The sequence below is a fragment of the Triturus cristatus genome, chromosome 3_2, assembly GCF_964204655.1.
Source record: "Triturus cristatus chromosome 3_2, aTriCri1.1, whole genome shotgun sequence".
NCBI classification, from domain to species: Eukaryota; Metazoa; Chordata; class Amphibia; order Caudata; family Salamandridae; genus Triturus; species Triturus cristatus.
Genome location: NC_140584.1, coordinates 987,905,733 through 987,926,516, shown reverse-complemented (window position 1 = coordinate 987,926,516; position 20,784 = coordinate 987,905,733). Strand labels below are relative to the sequence as shown.

The following is a 20,784-nucleotide window of genomic DNA, read 5'->3' as shown; positions in this document are numbered from 1 at the left end:
CCCGAGAGAAATCGTCATAAGAGCGCGGCTTCGCCTGATACAGCTCCAAATCTTACATAGGTCATATACCCCAGGACACTCCAGCACTGCATGGGCTGCTGCGACTCCGAATGGTGTGTTAGGCGGTGCGGAGTAAAAGGCACCTTCTTCCATATCCTCTGGGCCTGCCCTAAAATTCAGGAATATTGGGGTAAAGTCAACCGAGTGATGTCGGCAGAGGTGGGTGCCCAGGTGCCAGCGGAGGCAAGATGGCATATATTGGGGGTAAAAGGAGAGTCAAGTTGGCTAAAATACACTACAATATGGCTGAAACTGGTAGCTGGGGTGGCTAAAAGAAACATAGCACGAGCGTGGGGAGGGTCAACCACACCAAAGATTGAGGGCTGGGAAAGAGATGTGGACTGGTGTCAACAAGCAGAAAAGGTTGTCTACCAAAGTAGGGGATGCCCCCATAAGTGGGAAAAGATATGGACTGCGTGTGCCAATTACAGAACTACAACATGAGAGGGGAGAATGTTAGGAGTCAGAATGTGGGGAAGGGGGGTTGGGGTGGGTATAGTTGTGTGTTCGGCGTGGACTCTCTTCTCCTCTTACCATGTGACCTGCAAGCGTAACTCATTTACAATTGGATCCTACGACTTTTTGCCTACTATACTTCCATTTGTAAATGTGTTGTATGGAAATGTGCCAGAAGCAATGGTTCAATAAAAAGAATGTTTAAATAGTTCGTTTAATTCGTTTTATAGATATTTGCACCATTTCTGCACTTTACGTGCTTTTTCTATAATGTAGACCCGCATTCTTGCTGCATCACAATTTATGCCCTGTTCAATTGTTTCTACCGAAGGTTTTAGATGGTTTTATAAATTCATAAATTGGAATTTGTGCAGGGATTTATGGTCTAATTTTCTTAATCATCATGCATTGATTTTGATTTTAGCATTTATTGTTTTTGTGTGCTTTTGTGGTCTTAGTTGGCCAAATAAAGTTTTCTTGATGAGGGTCTAAAAAATACCGATCATTCTTGCACAAATGTACAATCGTTATTAAATCAATAAATAATTAGATCGTTGAGCAAAACACTAGAGCTATCATAGTCCATACACATCCAAAGACTTGGGCAGGGAGCTCCTGCTTACAGTATTTTGTTGTTTAAGAGCTTATCTGGCTGATGAATGAATTTCAAATAGCTTGCTGACAAGTGCAATATTTTCCCGTCCTGCCAGGCTGCAACCTCATATTGGCAGGTTCTGAAGTTTAGTTGCAGAAAGAGTGGCCGCAGCCAATATCTTTGAAGTGACATTAGGGGGACACAGATGCAGGTTATGTGCCTCAGAGGCTCCGACGATGCTCCGCAAAGCCAGCATGACAGCTCCAGGGTACCTTTCGTTCTCCCAAAACTATATTCTTTCAATGGGCTCACCCCACACCTTAAACGTAATTAAACTCAGCTTCATCGATATTTTCCAGGGTTAGTCCAAGAACTCTGCAACACCCGATTCATTATACTCGGAGGATGGAATTCCAGACCTCTTCATGGCAGTGACTGCATCAATGTCCAATGATCTTGAAATTAATCTGGCTTGCACAGATAAAACTCTAGACATGAGTGTTGGAGGTATTTTACTGCACCGGATTTCTTCTGCTGCTAAGGCATTAACTGCAGATGCAAAATAGTGGTGCTACCCCAGGTGCTTACTTGGAGATTGTCTACAAGATTAAGCATTCAGCATGTCAGACTTGGTACTCCTAACCTCTGTACAGTAGGCAATGAAACGAGATTTTAATATTAGGCTCTGTCATGGCAGATTCAATACAAGGCACAAGCATGCTATAAGAGTACAGTTGGGTAAGGAGAAAACGGCGCAATAGTATAGGTTCAGGTCACGATCCAGCCAGACCTCTATTTAATCTTTAAAAATGAAGGCTCCATACATTACGGTTGGCATAAGCTTGTAGTTTATCATTTGGCGTAATGCCGTTACATCGTGCGGATTCATTTGCAAAATTAGACCATCAATGCCAGAGCTACTTGCTTCCCTGTGTCTAAATGGTCGTTATTGCCGGCATGACAGCACGAGTATTTGTATGATGATATACTCTCCGTTTTTTTGTGCCCAGATGCCATGATCCTTTTTTAGGTCTTGCGCTTAGCGTTGCAGTGCGCAGCCCTGCTCGCGCAGCGAGACTTCATGTAGGGCTTTCAGAAATCGCTTCAGATGCTCGCACACGCTGCGTGTGTGCTTTTACTTTTGCCCCAGGCTATTGGCCTTTGCGTGCGTCTTTTTAACAAAGACGGCACGCAATTGGCCAAAGGCGGGCGCATTGCTCCGCCCATGGTCTATTGGTGTCAGTTACCCGCAGGCCCGACATCTGTTTGCAATTATCGTGCACAGAGGTGTGCACGATAATAGTAAACAGATGTCTTGGTGTGGCGCGCGCACCACTCGTTGAAAAAGTTATCGCCTACTTCCTTGTTTTTCTCTAACCGTCTTCACTCCTCTCTGGTTCTCTATCTTGTCACTCTGCTCTCTTTCTATCCTTTCTCTCACTTTATCCATATATACATTTGTTTCATCTCTGTCCGCTCTGTCTTCCCTTATCTCTGCTCCTATTTCATTTCTCGATACTCCCGCCACTGCTCTCCCGGCCCCTTTCTCTTGCAGAAGAGGACGTGTCGTCCTTCCAGGTGAGTGGCTGACTGATGTATTTGTTCACGGTTTTGTAAAGCGCTGCGTGGACTGCAGCTTCATTGCACTATCGTTGTTTTCTAACCCTCCACCCCTCTTTGCAACAGTTATTCATAACGTGTTACCTGTGCAGTGTGTAGTTATAAGATTATAAAGCACACACATCCGCTCTGCAGCTCAACAGTTTGAAGAGGGCCAACAACACGCCCGAGTGAACGTTGGAACTCTCCTCCCCCTCCACTAAAGGTGCAGGGCTTCCCCTCCCCCCCCGCGCTTCCCAGTGCTCGGGCTCAGGTGTGTAGGCGACGCTCGCGCAGGAACCTGCTCTGCAGATACCGCAAGCTGTGGACTTGTCCGTGGAATGACAGGGCTGTGGGAAACAAGTGGGGGTGAGGGAATGGGCGGGTGTGGGCCCCTGACTGCACAAAAGCCTGAGGGCGACGAGATTGGCAAGCGTAACCACCCGAGTCCTGGGGCCTTACCCCTTCAGGCAGTGGCGTAATAAAACTTGAGCCCCCCTTTTTGAAAAGTGCATACAACGGGGCCCCCCACGCCCGGACCCTGTCAGGGACTCTAAGGCTTGCTTGTGCACAGTGCCAGGGGAAAGAGAAGGAGGAGGGAGACTGGAACACCCCCCCCCCCCGCCCCAGGACTGCAGGGGCTATTGTTAGTCAAATACTTCTGGACCCCTTTTAAGCAGAAGGCCACAGAACATACGGGAGACTGAGGAGCCCCTCTTCACATTGTGCAGGAGAGTTGGACATCATTTTGTGTTACACCATTACCCGGGTCAAGTGGCGTAGCAAAGCCCCTAGGGACACTAATTAAAGCCCAGGAATCTATCCCCCCCTTCTCTGGTTTGTTAGTAAAAACAGTTATCAATGTTAGCAATTGGGGTCGAATGGGCCCATCACAGCCACTGCACCTTCCACACTATTCACAGATATGACCCGCCGGGAAGAAGGCGTTGTCTTTACATTGTCCCCATTAATTACTGCCTCACCCGACCCTCTGTCCCTCTCGGCTTTGCCACTTTATCTTTACCTCAACCCATCGTACCTTTGCCTCGTCCCTTCCTACCTCTCACCACTGCACCGCCCTTCACATTCACCTAAGTGTATGCTGCTGCCTCGCTTCACTTGTATGTAGATTCACTTCCTTCTACCTCAATCACATATCGCATAAGTGCCTCATACCTCTCCCTCTCATCTCTGCCTCATTTTTCTTCCTCTCATCTCAGCCTCAATCTCCCCTGATCTCGCCTCTGCCTCAATCTCCCTCTCACCCCTGGCTCATTCTACCTCACACCTCTGCCCCATCACTGCTCAGCTGTCCACCTCCCTCAGGAAGAATCACAGCCACGTTATTTCCCCCTCACCTCTGCTTCATAATCCCACCCTCTCCCCTGCAACCCCCCCCTTGCTTCATGTGTTCCCGACTGCCTCTTCCCTCATCGCTTACCTCCCATTGCAGCCTGCTCTGACTCATCCCTGCCTTTCTCTCACCTCTAATTGCATTTCCCTCCCTTTCCAAAATCGCTCTCCGTCGTTTTCATTGGCCTGACGTCCCTTCTTGTTCGTGTTTCCATTTCCACATAACTGCGCCTCCCTTATCTCTCCCCTCCATCTTGTGTGTAGTGTCCTAGCATGGACACGTTCTAGTGTTCATACGTGTGTGTAATACACTATACACCCACCCACCACCTACGTCACTGGGTCAGGTGACTAGGATAATAAAAGGGCCGAGCGCACGTGCTCGTGGCCAGTAACCCACTACCCAACTATGTGTCTGCGTCAGTCCTTTACCATAGCATGAGGGCCTAGGGCCCAACATTACAATGGCGACGAGGGGTCTAAGCCCCAGCGTGCAGCAGCCCAGCTGATGAAAAGGGGGAGAGGGCAGCCGGCGTGAAGGCTCCCAGCAGGCGAGAAGCGCCCGGTCGCCGCAGGGCATGTGAAGAGCCCCAGGCGCGAAGACGGCGATCGGAGCCCACTGCACCGCCGCGAAGTCCTGCGGGCGTGCAGGCCGCCCCGGAGGGAAAAGCGAGGAAGTCGGGTGCCCACCCCGACCCCGTCACGTGGCTGCCATTATCCCGGTGGGGGATCGCCCCGAACACAGTGCGAGCCGTGCGGAGCCCACCCGCATCGGCCGCGACGAGCCCCGGTGAGTGAGTGAGGGAGGAGCAGTATTGCACCAGCTGCTGGAAAAAGAATAGAAGGGCTAGAGAAGAGGCAGCAAGGCACGTACCGCAAGGTCTGACTGATGCGCAATGGTGAGCGCACTGGAACGCGGCTAGGCGACGGTGGCGATACATCACTGAAGAGGTACGGTGCATGAATGCGCCAGAAGTGCAGGAACGCGACAGAGGTGCAGGAAGCAAGGAACCCGCAGGTAACGGGATACAGCGTCAGGAACCCGCAGGACAAGGAAGAAGAAAAACGGTGTCAAGCCACATCCACCCCAGCAAGGACTGCGCTGTCGCCGCATCAAGTAGAGCGAACCCTCGAGAGAGCGAACGGACTCAGCGCAGATGTACCCCGGACGCGGAAGGTACACAGCAGCGCCTACAGGAGAGGAACCCAGTGAAGAGGATGGGCTCAGCAAGTATCCGACACTGACGGGTAAGGATGCATAGGCACACCCAGTGGCGCCAAGAAGCCACCACAATAAGAAATCACACGGTACAAAGAGCAACGCTACACTCAAGATGTACCACGACGGTACGAAGATGAGCGTGCACCAGCGCCTGACAAGGCAGCGAACACAGGTAGTCACATGACGTGACGCACCTCGTGAACACAGGTAGTCACACGACGTGACACACCTCGTGAAGCCGACCATCCAAATGGTCGCACCACAAAGGCCAAGCCGACCAGCCAAATGGTCGCACCACAAAAGCCAACCCGCCAGGGGATGCAAGAGGAGGTGACCGACGCACGGGTCAGAGTGGACATCACACCAAGTGACCAGCCAGGTGGTCAACACACAGAAGTCAACCCACCAGGGGTTGCACAAGGAGGTGACCGACGCACGGGTCAGTGAATCTACGAAACAAAGGTCTGACGGAAGACCGAAGGTATCCTGCCAGTGATCGGCAGCGCGGACCGTCAAGTGGTCCAAGAAGCTTAAGAAGAACGAAGAGGACCAAGAGTATGGCCCCACGAACTTCAACAACCAAAGTAACTGGTGAAAAGGAGAACAACGAAGAGGACCAAGAGTATGGACCCCCGAACTTCAACAACCAAAGTAACTGGTGAAAAGGAGAAGACGAAGAGAAGGTCACGACCCTAACTCGGAATGCTGAGGAAGATGGAGAGAGTGCCCTCGGACGAGGACAAGACCAGGGGGAACACGTGCAGAGTGCGCGCGCTGCATGGAGAAGCCTGGCCAGACCAAGTGGAGAACAGAAACGGTCCAGAGTAGGTCGTGAAGCGAAGGGAAGAAGATATCGGAGTGGCACGTTTGCCACTACAAGAAAAGAAGGAAGATGACATCGGAGTGGCACGTCTGCCACCAAAAAGGAAAAGGGGAAAGAAAGAGATCTGAGTGGCACGGTTGCCACTGCAAGAAGAAGGAGAAGAAGTCAGAGTGACTCGACACCCTCACGGAGAAAAGAATCGAGGAAAGAGAGAGGAGTGTGGCAAGACTACTCACACCCCGAAGATAAGGAAGATAAGAAAGGCGACAAGTGCCAGAACATGGAGAGCAAGTCCTTAGCACACCCGTGGCAAGGAGTAAAGACCATCTGCTTGACGATGCTTTCAGCACACCTGGGATCTGCAGAGGTTAGCAGGCCGGACCGTTCGGAACATCCACCTTTGGGGTCACGCGGACACTGGACAATGCCAGCCGTGGTGACTCAGGGGCAAAGGCCTCAGGGTTGCCAGTGAGAGAGAGCATCCCCGCGACGAGAGATGGTCATCAGCGGCCCTTCAGCAAAGGTCCCAGGAGGATGAAGACATCGCGCGCGAAGACAGGAGCCAACAGCTACCCTCCAGGTCTGACTGCGGAATCTGAGGTGAGACTTGTCGTCTCCTCCGCACCCGCACTTATCGGCATGGGAGTAACACGATACAGGACACTCAACCCAGGACAGATCTGATGAAGAGGGCCTCAGGGATATCCCGTGGCAGGGGAACACCTGCGAGAGAGGCATCATGGTGAGAGGGGTGTCTTGCAACCAATCCGTCGTTTGCCAAAACAGAATACACGCCACAGATGAAAATGAGGACAGGACGGAAAGATGAACGGCAACAGCTAGCGGTGAACTACCAGAACTTCAACTGCGTTTGTCGCCATGGAAGTAAAATGAAGAAAAGACTGTGAGTACAACTTCAAGGCAGAGTCGTCAACAGACTGGATCCATCGAGCACCCATGGCTGGTGCCACAGTAAACTGGTGGTCTCTGCGACAAGAAGAACATCGTCTGGGACCCCAAGCAGCGGCCCAAGCAGCGGAGGCGTAAGAGACTCTACGGAAGTTTTGGTCACTGTTTTACATATGTATGGGTTTTCTTTCTCCCACAGGTTGAACTTTAACTTTGGGTTTTTGTCATTAAAAATTGGGAGGGATGTAGTGTCCTAGCATGGACACGTTCTAGTGTTCATACGTGTGTGTAATACACTATACACCCACCCACCACCTACGTCACTGGGTCAGGTGACTAGGATAATAAAAGGGCCGAGCGCACGTGCTCGTGGCCAGTAACCCACTACCCAACTATGTATCTGCGTCAGTCCTTTACCATAGCATGAGGGCCTAGGGCCCAACATTACACTCGTGTGTCGATGTATCCCCCCTCTCAGTCTCCACGGCTCTCACCTCTGTGGTCTCCTTCCTTTCTTTTCTCTCTCCTGCTTTCTACACCTCTCCCTCCTTTCAGACCCCTCTTATGCTCCTCACTCACCCGGGCCCTCGTCCCCATCACTTCCCAGAGTGGATGGCAGGTCAAAGAAGATACCCCGTTAAAACCACACAGCTGTTTCATTCCCTACAACCAGCTCCTCGCTTTAAAACAAGCATTGGCAATGCAATGGGTCTCGCATTTACGCGAGTTTAAGCTATTGGCATTGTAAATGACAATGCCTTTTATTTATGTTTTAAGAACGAAAACAAAAATAAAAGGCATTGTTATTTGCAATGTTAATAGCTCAAACCCGCGTAAATGCGAGACCGGTTGCATTGCAAATGCTTGTTTGATGTTATTCCTGTGAATCACAAAGATTTTGCTTCTCTCACTATTGATTTCAATGTTATTCGTTTGACCGCCCTGCAAGCCGATTTGGGTTTGATCAAGTTTAGTGGTATCGCCAGCATATTGGAGGAGGCGGATTTGTTTTCCTGCTAATTTTGGTGGAAAGGCTCTCACAGTGGCAACATGGTTATGAATAGTTTGACATTAGAGATGCCCTCTCTCATGGCAATTCGGATTTTTCCTATAGAACTACCAGTGACTGACATTAACTTAGGTACACAGGCGTCGAGGCAAATCACATGAAGGATCATGACCCTTGACCTTTCCTGGTAGGTCGCTCCACCACCGCTGCAGCTCCGCCTGCACCCCCGCTGTCGCCGCCGGTGTATTCAAGGACCTCCACCACCCGCAGGCTTCCACCTGCGCCTCATCCCTGGTGGCCAGTGGTGGCCTTATGTTCGTTTTCGCTTGCTGCCTGTTGCTTTGTGCCTGTAACTGTCTGTGCCCCCTGCCCTCCGCTTGCCGTTTTGCTTCTGTGCCCCTTTTTATTCTGTACCCCTCGCCAACTTCTGTGCCTCCGTTCTTTGTACCCCTGTGCTGACTTTTGCTCCTCTGTGCCTCTTGATTTTGTACCCCTTTGCTCCTCTGTGCCCTGCGCCTGTCTCCTGTCCTCCGTCCCCGCTGCTGCCTCCCCTGCGGCCCCGCCCCCTCCGCGCCCATTCGTCACACCCGTCCCTCGCCTCCCGCCTCCCAGCTGCTCCTCCCTCCCCACCTCCCCATATATGGCGGCTGCTGCGCGGCCACGCCGCTGGCGCGCCTAAGGCAAGCCCATCTGTGCCCGTCCGCGCCTGGACCGCGCCCAGCGCCAGAACCCCTGGCCCCCGCACCAGCCAGGAAGACCGCCTCGGCTACGAAGCCAACACCCTCATCGCTCTCAACCCAGGAAGAACCCACACCTGCTGCAAGGCCGCCCCGAGGCGCATCCACGGCCCCTTCACCTGCCGGAACTGCAGCTTCTCCTGCCTCGAAAGCACCAAGACACCTGCCGCGACGGAACCCAACCAGCTTAGTTGCATCCTGCTCAACACCCGCTCCTCACACAAACACGCCGTCGAACTCTGGGACCTACTCGACACCACATCACCGGACGTCGCCTTTCTGACCGAAACTTGGATGAACGAAACCTCCTCACCAGACATCGCCATAGCCATCACAGACGGGTACAAGATCACCCGCAGAGACCGCACCAACAGGGCCGGAGGATGAATCGCCATCGTCCACAAAAACACCATCAAGGTCTCAACTAACACCAATGACGCCCTCAGCACCGCCGAACACATGCACTTCCAGATCCACACGGACCCCAAGACCACTCTAAGAGGCACCCTCGTCTACAGACCACCAGGACCCCGGCCTCAATTCTGCGACTCCATCGCCGACCTCATCAGCACGCACGCGCTGACCTCCACCGACTACATCCTCCTCGGAGACCTGAACTATCACCTGGAGAACAACAACGACAACAACTCCTCCACCCTGATCGACAATCTTGCCAACCTCGGACTGAAACAGCTCGTCACGACGCCGACCCACATCGCCAGCCACACGCTAGATGCCATCTTCTCCTCAAGCCCTCACGTCACCTTCTGCCACGCCACCGAACTCACCTGGACAGACCACCACTGCATCCACTTCTCCTTCTGGAAACCCCTCACACACCACCGCACTCTACAGACCCCCCGCCGCTGCTGGGGCAAAGTCTCCCAAGAACAACTACAGACAAGCCTCGCACTCGACCCTCCGACGAACCCCAACAACCCCGATGAAGGTGCACTCACCCTCGAACGCTGGATGAACGACTGCGCCAACACCGTCGCCCCGCTGAAAAACCCCATCAGCAGAGACACCAGCAGAAGAGTCAGCTGGTTCACCCCGGAACTCCTCGACTCAAAACGCACCTGCCGGAAACTGGAAAACATATGGCACAGCGACAAGATGCCGGACAGCCGCGCTGCCCACAAAGACGCCATCCGCAACCACCACCACCTCATCAGGACCGCCAAAAGGACCTCCTTCACAGACCGCCTTGACAACAACGCACACAACAGCAAGGAGCTCTTCAACATCGTGAAGGAACTCTCCAACCCCAGCTCCAACGCCAACGACATCCCACCCCCGCAAGCCCTGTGCGACACCCTTGCCACCTTCTTCACCCGGAAAATAACTGACATCCATGACAGCTTCAGACCCCAGACGGCCCCTGCCGACCACACCGCACCGAACCCACCGCACCCCACCGTCCACGACACCCTGACAACCTGGGCCAACGTGAGCATCGAGGACACAATCAAGACCATGGGAACAATCCACTCCGGATCCCTGTCCGACCCTCTCCCGCACCACATCTTCAACAAAGCCAGCGACTCCATTGCACCCCACCTGCACAAAATCATCAACCTCTTCTTCGAGACCGCCACCTTCCCTGAGAACTGGAAGCACGCAGAGATCAACGCCCTACTGAGGAAACCCAAGGCGGATCCGAGCGACCTCAAGAACTTCCGGCCCATCTCCCTGCTTCCGTTCCCAGCAAAGGTCATCGAGAAGATAGTAAACACCCAGCTCACCCGTCACCTTGAAGACAACAACATCCTGGACCCGTCCCAATCAGGATTCTGCAGCAACCACAGCACCGAGACCGCCCTCATCGCCGCCACAGACGACATCAGGATCCTGCTAGACAACGGCGAGACGATGGCCCTCATCCTCCTGGACCTCTCCGCCGCCTTCAACACCGTCTGCCACCGCACTCTACGCACACGCCTCCATGACGCCGGGATCCAAGAGAAGGCCCTGGACTGGACCTCCTCCTTCCTCTCCGGCAGAACTCAGAGAGTCCGCCTCCCCCCGTTCCGATCCGATGCCTCCGAGATCATCTGCGGCGTCCCTCAAGGATCTTCCCTCAGCCCGATGCTGTTCAACGTCTACATGGCTCCACTAGCACGCATCGCCCGACCACACGACCTCAACATAATCTCCTACGCCGACGACACTCAGCTGATCCTCTCCCTCACCAAGGACCCCCTCACCCCCAAATCCAACCTCCACCAGTGTAATGACAAACTTTAGATCTCCCCTGGACCAAGGAATGTACCGTCACTTTCCCAGAGAGAGAGAATATCAGTTCCAAACTTATGCAATATAACATATACACAGCACTTCCTAAGGTGGGCAAACTTTCAACACTCCCCCAAAGGCAAGGCAAGTAAACAATATATACACAGACTTTGCACATCACTTGTCAGAAGTAAGTAGCACAACTCCCTATAACACAATTACCTGCTAGAAGGGAATTCACCCATCCTTCTACAACAGAATACTTGGCCAAGAAGAGTCCACACCTCCTGCTACAAGGAAAAGACGAATTGGTATATCTGGGATGTATTTATTTGTAAATAGCACCACACAGTAAGCCAAATGCACCTATCATAGCAGACTCTAACATATCAACAGTATGATTGAAATTCAATCAAGACAAATATATATATATAGAAATATATATGTATGGATATAAGAATCAGAAAATAAGGAAATGAAAGAATTCAGAAAAGAATCAAGAGACAGTTAGTAGCAGAGACACCTCACCTAATGCTCCATCATTTCACCCCGCTTTGCTCAAGGAAAGTCCATTGCTTAAACCGGGCGAAAGCTCAGAGGTGACCCCCCTTTTTCCATGACAGCACGTCTGCTCCATGGATGAACATCCACCAAGCCAGTGTAGACTGCCCTTTTTAATACACATTCAAAACACAGCGAAGCTTCTGGCAAACTCCGCCCCCTAGTTCTCATGAGAGCCCGTACCAGCTTGCTTCAAGGTCACAGCAAAGGGTTGATCAGGCCCTCGCTATGGCTACGAGTCAAACCATGTACATTCCTCTGATAAGAACCAGTTCTCTCTAGTCAGTAAAATGCGAAAAACAGGGAAAAAGAGCAGACCATGCCCTCCCCACTTTGCAGCTTCGTGCAGGCACAGAAAATGGCTTCAGAGTTAGTTAAGCCATGCACACAAAGGCCCAAAGCAAGATGGAATCAGAAAAGCAAGATGACATGAGACCATGTCAAAGGAGCACCTATAATTCTCATCCACACAACTTACAAGCACCACTGTGCACACAGAAAAGTTTTAAGCAAGGTAAAGTCAGAAGGCAGAATGACATTAGACCACGTCAAAGCCAATAGGTCAAAGTCATAATTCACCTAACCCAAATAACATTATACACTTAATCCCTCAGTATACAACATTGAGCACATGTGTGCACCACCACCCACAACACTGCACCTCGACATCCCACATCTTCTATTCTTGGCAAGACTATTCCACTAAAAGACAGAAGAAAAGCAGGCATATGCAAACCCATCCTACATTAAGGCTAAGGTAACATAACACACTTAAGTCAGTACAGAATGGTGGTGGTTGAGGGTCATCATAGGGTGTCAGACCACAAAAGTGGCTGATTCACTACATTGCACCCCATGACCCTTGACCATCACCATTCACATATGTCAAAAACAAAATCTAGCAAATCGCAACTGTATATCATAAATGAAAAACAAAACTATCATTGAAGCACTGCATATCTCAATTGAAAGTAAAACCATCTAAAACCACATTTCTAAATTAAAAGTCACAACTACTAAAAAGCACATGTTGTAACAGCAACTCATGTGTTGCAGTGGCTACACAAAAATACATAATTCAAAACAAATCATGACTAAAAAGCAACTATGATCGAAATGCTCCATTGCAAAACTGAAAAACTCATCAAAAGTATATGATAATCATTTTAGAGCAAATAAAGTCTGCATTCTCTAAATACATGTAGAAGCAATAACTCAGGTGCATCTAGAAATAGCTCATAGATATCTGAATACATGTTTAAATGAAGACACAAAATAAATGAATAAAGCTGTTGAATGCTCCTAATGCCTCTAATGGTTAAACTGGAAACTCTACTGCCAAACTCAAATATTGTAGCAACAAAAAATAACTACGCCGATTGCAGCAAAGCGTCTCTATTGGTCCCCACCTCTAAAAACAAAACAGTCCTTCTGTGTGAAAAAACACACAGCGTCTCCCATCGCTTCTGAACTTCACGTTGATAAAACAGTTCTGGCAAAGCACATCCTGTCGTTCCCACTTCTTCACTTTAACTTGTACATAAGCAGTTCCCTGTGTGAAAGACACACAGCCTTCATGCATGTAAAGTTGGCCTCACGTGAAGGAAATAGTTCCACACTCTGTTGATCCCTCGTTGCTTGGAAAGAAGCAGTCCATCATGCTCTCCGGCATATATCTGCATCTGTATCTCCTTGACAAGGGAGGACCCCATCCAGTCTGGTCAGCCACAGGCATCAGCCGCCACCGTCTGGTCTGGCGATCACTCCAGGCTTGGGGGGGTGGGGAAGGGGGAAGGGGAGGGGGGAGGGGGGGAAGGGAGGGCTCCACTCACACGGGAGAAGGGAGTCCCACTCACACGCGGAGAACTGGGCGAATCTGAAAAAGAAACAAGCATCACTCTTCTTGCAAAAAACATTTTTCAAAAGCACCTTGCATTTCTAAAAATATAATATTGTCATTTCTATCTACATAGCTCTCCTCTAGCTCTGGAGAATTATCAAAGAATTCTATCAACGCTTTAGCCTCTGAATTCTTGGTAAAATCTCTCTTTTTCTATACACAGCAAGAAGGGCTGGGGCAGTCTCCTTCTCTCACTTCTCTCACTGCACCCCTCACAGGTGCTGCCCCCCTTCACAAATCTCTGCGGACACCAAATGGCCTCTCGCCAATCATAACAAGCAGAGACTTCTCTGCTGTCTCTAGCTCGCACCTTATCTCTTCCAAGGTCGAAGCGAACTGCACTCCTGCCAACTTTCGTCTGCTCTGCGACTCTCCTCATGGTGGGGGAGGGGGGGAGGAGAACCTGCGCCTTTGCAAGCCTCCCAGACATCTATCTCCAAGAAGCTGTCTGTGCCTACCGGGGAGAGGAGCTGGGATGACCCCTCCCGTAGGAGTTCCTCCTTGGACTTCACAGAAAGCCTGAACTCTTCTCATCGGTGCTGGATGATCTCATTGCAAGCCTCCCAAACATCAATCTCAAAGACGCTTTCAAATGAACAACTCTTTACATGTCTGAGAGGAAAAAGCTTTAACCACTCCTGACCTCCAGCAAGACTTCACATTCTTTAATCTAAAACTGCTCCCCCATTCTGTCTAACTAATTCAAACAAAACCTTAACTGTCATTAGTCTATCACCTCAAAAAAAAAAACTAAACTGCTCTTGACATATCACAAAGAAAAAAACATTGGCAATATCAAAAGTCACAAATCAAGTCCCATGCTACTTCTGTAACAATATATGGGACAGCATCAGTCAAAGAAGGTATATATTTTTTCAGTTAATAATATCACCACCTCAGTCTGTCAAGCCCTGCATGATCTCACTGATCCCTTCACGCCCATCTGGCATTCGGTACTGTTTCAAATGAATTTCCTTTGTAACATGGGTCACCTTCACTGGGAAATCTTGTGTTTCAAACTCCACCTCAGGACCTTCTATTAAATCCTGTGCAAACTGTTTTTCTGTCTGTACATGCCACTTAATAACCATTGCAATCTCCCATAGGCAAACCACATTTTCTCTAACTCTGTTCTGTCCAGTATCTGTTGGTGCGCAAAAGCACAACATTTGTCCAGCATCTGAATTTAACCCCTTCTGTGCCCATGACGAGCTGGACTCGTCATGGAGCACAGTCGCGCTGTGCCCATGACGAGTCCAGCTCGTCATGGCACCCACCCACGGGGGAAGCGCTGGCGCTCCCCCCGTGAGTGGTCGATCTTTTTTTATTTTCTGGGAAAGCAGGGGAAGACCTTCCCCTGCCTCCCACCACGTCATCAATGACGTGCAGCAGGTTTCCCCTTTGCTCTCCGAGGCTCAGGAAGCCATTTGCTTCCTGCGCCACGGAGAGTAAACGTGAGTTTTGGGGCTGGGGAGGGTGGGTTTTTTTGCATCGGTGGGTTTGGGTTAGGGTGGGGGCACTTTGGTATGCCCAGGCATGCCACGAGGCTCGGCTTTGTTCGTGTGTGCCTGTTGTTGCTTCCCTGTGAAATGGTTCCAAAGTTGAAAAACGTTTGTCTTTCAAGTTGCTTCCTTGTGAAATGGATCCAAAAATGCCGAGAAATGCCCTTCTTTTTAATTTTTCAAATCCAAAGTGCAGCAGCATGATTTTTGCATCGGTGGGTTTGGGTTAGGGTGGGGGCACTTTGGTATGTAGGAGTTCCTCCTTGTACTTCACAGAAAGCCTGAACTCTTCTCATCGGTGCTGGATGATCTCATTGCAAGCCTCCCAAACATCAATCTCAAAGACGCTTTCAAATGAACAACTCTTTACATGTCTGAGAGGAAAAAGCTTTAACCACTCCTCACGGGTATGTAGTGCGCTTTACAAATTATTGATTGATTGATTGATTGATCATGCATTTGTAACCGGAGGTCACAGGATTTGGGTTGTTTGCGGAAATGCAGCTGACGGTCAGTCAGACTTTGAGCTTGTTGACTGAACAATCCCAGGCGAAGGCTTGTGGGCTAACAGCGAATGGTTCTCCAAACAGAAGAATATCTACTTGGGAACGGGGTTACTGGTTGACCAATCAAATGAGTGCTTGGACATGGTTGCACAGTCGCAGGCAGTATAGTAGTTAAGGTTCCGTATCGAAAGTCATCATCACAAATATATCAGTTTCATTTTAATTGAACTCCTGATGGTGGCCTATCAGAAATTCTGGCTTCTGTCGCCATATTGCATTTTATTGTAATTTCATTTATATGGCATTAATTAACCCTGAAGGGGCATTGAGGCGACTTGCACAGGACAGCACAGTGCTCCAGAACTCAAGGTTAGTGGGTGATTCAGTGATGATGGATCAATGTTGATTATTGGGTCACCTGTGGGTAGCTGGCCCCCTCCACATGCAGAGCCTCCCTCTCCCCGCAGTTCAAGAAAAGAAGGAATAGGGCAGCATCACAGTATTGATTCGCAGGGACAACAGAGTGAAACAGCAAAGCTTTCATGGACAAATATCACTCATCATTACACATGACTGGATACAATAGCGAAGGCAGGTAGCCATCTTGGCGGTAGTGATTTTCTAACGGGGAAAAATGATTTACAATGGCGGATATTGTTACTTGTTCATGGACCGAAAACTCCAACAAACAGAGAGGATGCCTAGGATGTCCAAAAAAAGGCTATGACGTAAAGTCCAAGGATCTTTTGATTGGCCTTGTGAAATGACACACCCTCATAAAATCTGCACATTTAGTGCTAGGAAGAAGGTTCTTCTCAATGGTTTTCAGAGAGTGGGGGTTAGCTGTGTAGATTGATGGGCATGTGACTGGGCCTCCAGGAAGTACAGTGAACCACTTGTTTGCTAAATATGGAGTCAGATTCCTCCCCCAGCCACCACCTTTGGCACCAGGGTAGATAGGCAAAATACATGCACCCTTCTGAACTACTGGTCGTTCTATTTCACACGATATAACTGCTTAAGGGTAGTCGCAGTAATAGCGGGCTATAGCCAAAAGACTGAGACTGGAAGGGGTCAGTAGTCGCCACTTTGAAAAACTACTGTTAAAAAACAATTTTCAGCTGCTTAATACTTTTAAGCCTACATGGTAGACTCACTCCTCCAAACCTAAACTTGGTTTTAGTGCAAAGGGCAGAAATCAGGGGTGACATTTATCCACCCACCCTCCGGAACAAAGTTTGCCATAACTGCTATTCAAGGGGTCCCTCAGGAAATAGGGGGTGGCACTATGAATAATACCAAGCATTGGCAAAGCAAGTAGGTCTTGCATGGGCAAAGCGGATAGTCTCGCCTTTGCAGGTGTTTGCATTTTTGTTTTGTCTCTTCTACAGTAGTTGCGTGTATAGCAAGTGTTGTTTGTGTCTGTGTTAATATTTCTTTTTTTTTATGTTGTGCTAATTCAGTGATGTATGTTGGATGTTGTGACTTTGTAAATAAAATGTGTCTTTAAAGGGCTGTCGTAATCAGATGAACTTTAGTATGTAAAAGCAGTATGCTCTCGCGTTTTTTTGTTTTGTTTATGTAGTGTTAAATGGAGTTTGTGGTGTTTAATAGTGTTCCTTATTAAGTATTGTATGTGTGAAGCCATTTGTATGGTAGTGAAATATTAAATTAACTTGGAGCCATTGCACGGGTGGAAGGGCTGGAAACAGCAGGCACTTGTAAGACAGTCAAATATAACACACCTCTGCTTTTGAACAGTCAGTAGGGCTGGGGATATGAGACATGCGGCGTCTCGCAGGGTCCGGTAAACTGGGCCACACTCAGTCCATGGTGAGCGGAATGGGGCATCTGATGGGCCGATAATGCGGAATAAACTCGTCAACAAACAAGGGCATAATCTGTTGGAAACACACATAAACAAGAGGTTTAGAATAACAAGAGTTGCGATGCCTGTGCCAATATCAGTTTGCTTTCATGCATTGCTTACAATGCGCGTGCCCAAGTGTTTGGGATGGCGCTGTTACAATCCAGACAGATAGGCGCTCTGCTAGCGAGCAGCAAACATTTGAGTTATAAATGGATGCCCTATCATTCGCGGCCGCCAAACCTGTTTTACAAAGACTCCATCAACACGGGAAAGCTTTGCTAAACAAATAAAGTGCATGATTAATGCATGGGGCGATAAAGAGGGGCAGACTCGGCCAGAAACAATCCCAAACAAGCATTTAGGGAGGCCATGTGGTCCGTCTGCTGCGCTGCCGACTTTGGTGCTGGAAACCAGGGTTCGAACCTCGGGGTCGCGTCCACATCCTGTGATTCTGGGCAAATCACTTAATCTCCCCGTGGCTAAATGTGCAATGTAAATACGGTACTCGTGTAAAGCGCTCCAATACCTTCGGGTCGAGTTCGCGCTATATAAATGTGCAACAAATAAATTTGCAATGCAATAGGTATTGCATTTGCGAGAGTTTAAGTTATTGGCATTGTAAATTAGAATGCCTTTTATTTATGTGTTTTGAAAACTAACATAAATAAAAGGCATTGTCATTTATATTAGCAATAGCTCAAACTAACGCAAATGTGGGATCACTTTAATGGGGGCCGCGCCCCTTTTTTTAGACGCTGCTTACGGTATTCAGCTTACAGTGAGCCGCGTCTAAAGAAAGAGGCGCGTTCGCCATTAAAATGAAAACACAGCGTGGGGCACTTTCACGAAAAAAACAAACCATTTGTTTGTGAAGTTCACATACAAATGTTTTTTTTTTGTAAAAGTGCCCAACCAAAAAAAACATAAGGTTCCAAAGCACGGCTGCAACAGTTAAAACGGATTGCACTGGTAAATAAAATAAATAAAGAAGAGCGGCTGCTATAGTTAAAGCGGACCGGCCGCCATTACTAATAAAAATATAAAAGCGGGCGGCGTGCTGTGTTGTAGGAACGCACTTTGTGGGTGGAATAGGGGAAAATCATTAAAGGAGCTAGTGCTCACAGACTGTAGATAAAGCAGACCATGTAACAACACAAGTAAAAAGTTCAGTCCTCATGGGATGCTACAAATGCAGACAAGGCAGTACTAAGGAGGGACTACTAAGCCTATTCATGAATCAAAAGCAATGATTTAGAAAGCCAGTAACAGGAGCCAATTGAAAAGATGGGCAAAAAATTGCAGCACTTCAAGTCCATACCTGAATACAGCATGCCTCGCAGAGCAGCGCATGCACTGCTCAGGCTTGAACTAAAAACCATAAATTAAAGGAAGCACATAAATAAAACAAAAAACAGTCCCTGTAAGCCTCACTTCAATCTCAGACCGCCACACCATCATTTGGTTCTATTGCACTATTTTTACGTGTAAAAGATATGTTTGCAAAAAAATTACGGATTCATTTCAAGAGTTCCTGCCCTGATTATTTTTCTGAGGTCAGTGATCCCATTATGGAAAAGAAAAACGCCATATTTGGTTTCCCCTCGACTATTTTTTGGGGAACAAGTTGATGATTTGCATAATAAATGGCTACTTAGGTTGCGTGGTTCCAAAGTACTGTCTATGACGGGTATGCACACTGAACTCTAATCAATGTATGCACACATGGAGCACATATGCATCTCATACCTGCAAACTTACAAAATATTTTCACCCTGTGAGGGGGGGCGAGGCCTTTGAGTGAGCGGTGCCTGGTGCCCAGAGCTAATGAAGAAATTACAAACAACAGGGGCAGCCCTGAACACCTGAACCGGGGACAAATAGTACTCGAATCCTAACAAAGGTTCAAGATAACAATACATACAACAAAAAGTATCCAAACAGAAAAAGTTACCAACTAAAGAAATCAATAAAGGGGGGATAAAGCGGGGAAAAAGAGAGAGAAGAAAAAGCAACAATCCATGTACAAATAATTACAAAATTAGAAAAATATTTTTTATTATTAAATTCATTGAATATTAGAACATATAAGACAATGGCGCTCAAGACAGTACACTAGCAACAAGAAATAAACAGTACAGTGTGTAACCAGACAGGTGGTTGAGGGAAGGAATTATACAAACATAGGAAGTCCAAGACAAAACTGAAATAACATAAAACCAAACAATGTGTCCTTCAGTTGCGGCCACCTAAACGCCTCGACGACGTTTCGACCATTAAGGAAATACACGGTCATCAGCAGGACTAAGTAAACGTTAACTGAGCGTCCATGAAATTTGAATAGTTGGGATCAATGATCTTATGATCTATAGGACACAATGATATAGTTCATATTTATTTTTCTAATTAATTCTATTCCGTTCTAACTCCTCTGTGGATCCAACATAATTGTGAATTCTTTTTGGGCTGAATTCCCTTCAGAAATAGATGTTTTATTCAAATTTCTTGGAGGCTCAGTTAACTATTACTTAGTCCTGATGATAAGCGTGTATTTCCACAATGGTCGAAACGTCATTGACGCCTTTATGTGGGCGCAACTAAAGAAGGGCACACTGGGGCCGATTACGATGGCGGACGGACAGGAGTCCGTCCGCCATGGTAGTGGAGACCGGGACCATCTGCAATACCTGCGGCGGTTCCGCACACCAATCAGGATGCGACCACCACCGTGGTGGTCGCATCCTGCACCTTTAACATTGCTGACAGCAGCTCCGCCGCAGTGTCAAAAAAGGCATATTGTGCATTTCAGTGCACTAAGTGGCAGGCACCACGCGGTGCCTGCCACTTGGTGCAGTGAAATGTCGGGGGGGTACCATGGGTACCCCCCCAGTGCACCAACACCTCCCCCCCAACATTGGGGGCCCACAACGGGTCCTCAAAACCAATCTCCACCACCCTTTCAGCGGCGGTTTACCTGCTGCGGAAAGTCTGGCAGAGGAGCACATCGTAATTTGGAGGACGGTGCCTGCTAGGCACCGCCTCCATTTTACGGATGCAGACCGCTCCGCCAGGCAATCAGAACGATTGCCTGTGGCGGTTCCCGGGCAGACGTTTTTTGAGTCCGCCACAGTCGCGGTCTGGATTCCACAGCCATCGTAATCTGGTGGTAGGAAATTCGCGGTCCGCATTGGGAAGGACCGTCACCGCCCGCATGTCCTTCCGCCATCATAATCAGCCCCATTGTTTGGTTTTGTGTTGTTTCAGTTTTGTCCTGAACTTCCTATGTTTGTATAATTCCTTCCCTCTGCCACCTGTATGGGTACACATTGTACTGTTTATTTCTTGTTGCTAGTGTACTGTCTTGAGCGCCATTGTCTTAAATGTTCTAATATTTAATGAATTTAATAATATATTTTTTTTCTTCTAAATGGATTGTTGCTTTTTCTTCTC

At 48.7% G+C, this 20,784-nt stretch overlaps 1 long non-coding RNA gene across 1 annotated transcript in view; it reads left to right on the top strand.

The window, feature by feature from the left end:
• LOC146858940 (uncharacterized) overlaps positions 1 to 20,784 on the top strand; it is a 263,950-nt gene that overhangs the window by 33,189 nt on the left and 209,977 nt on the right. The window lies entirely within an intron of this gene.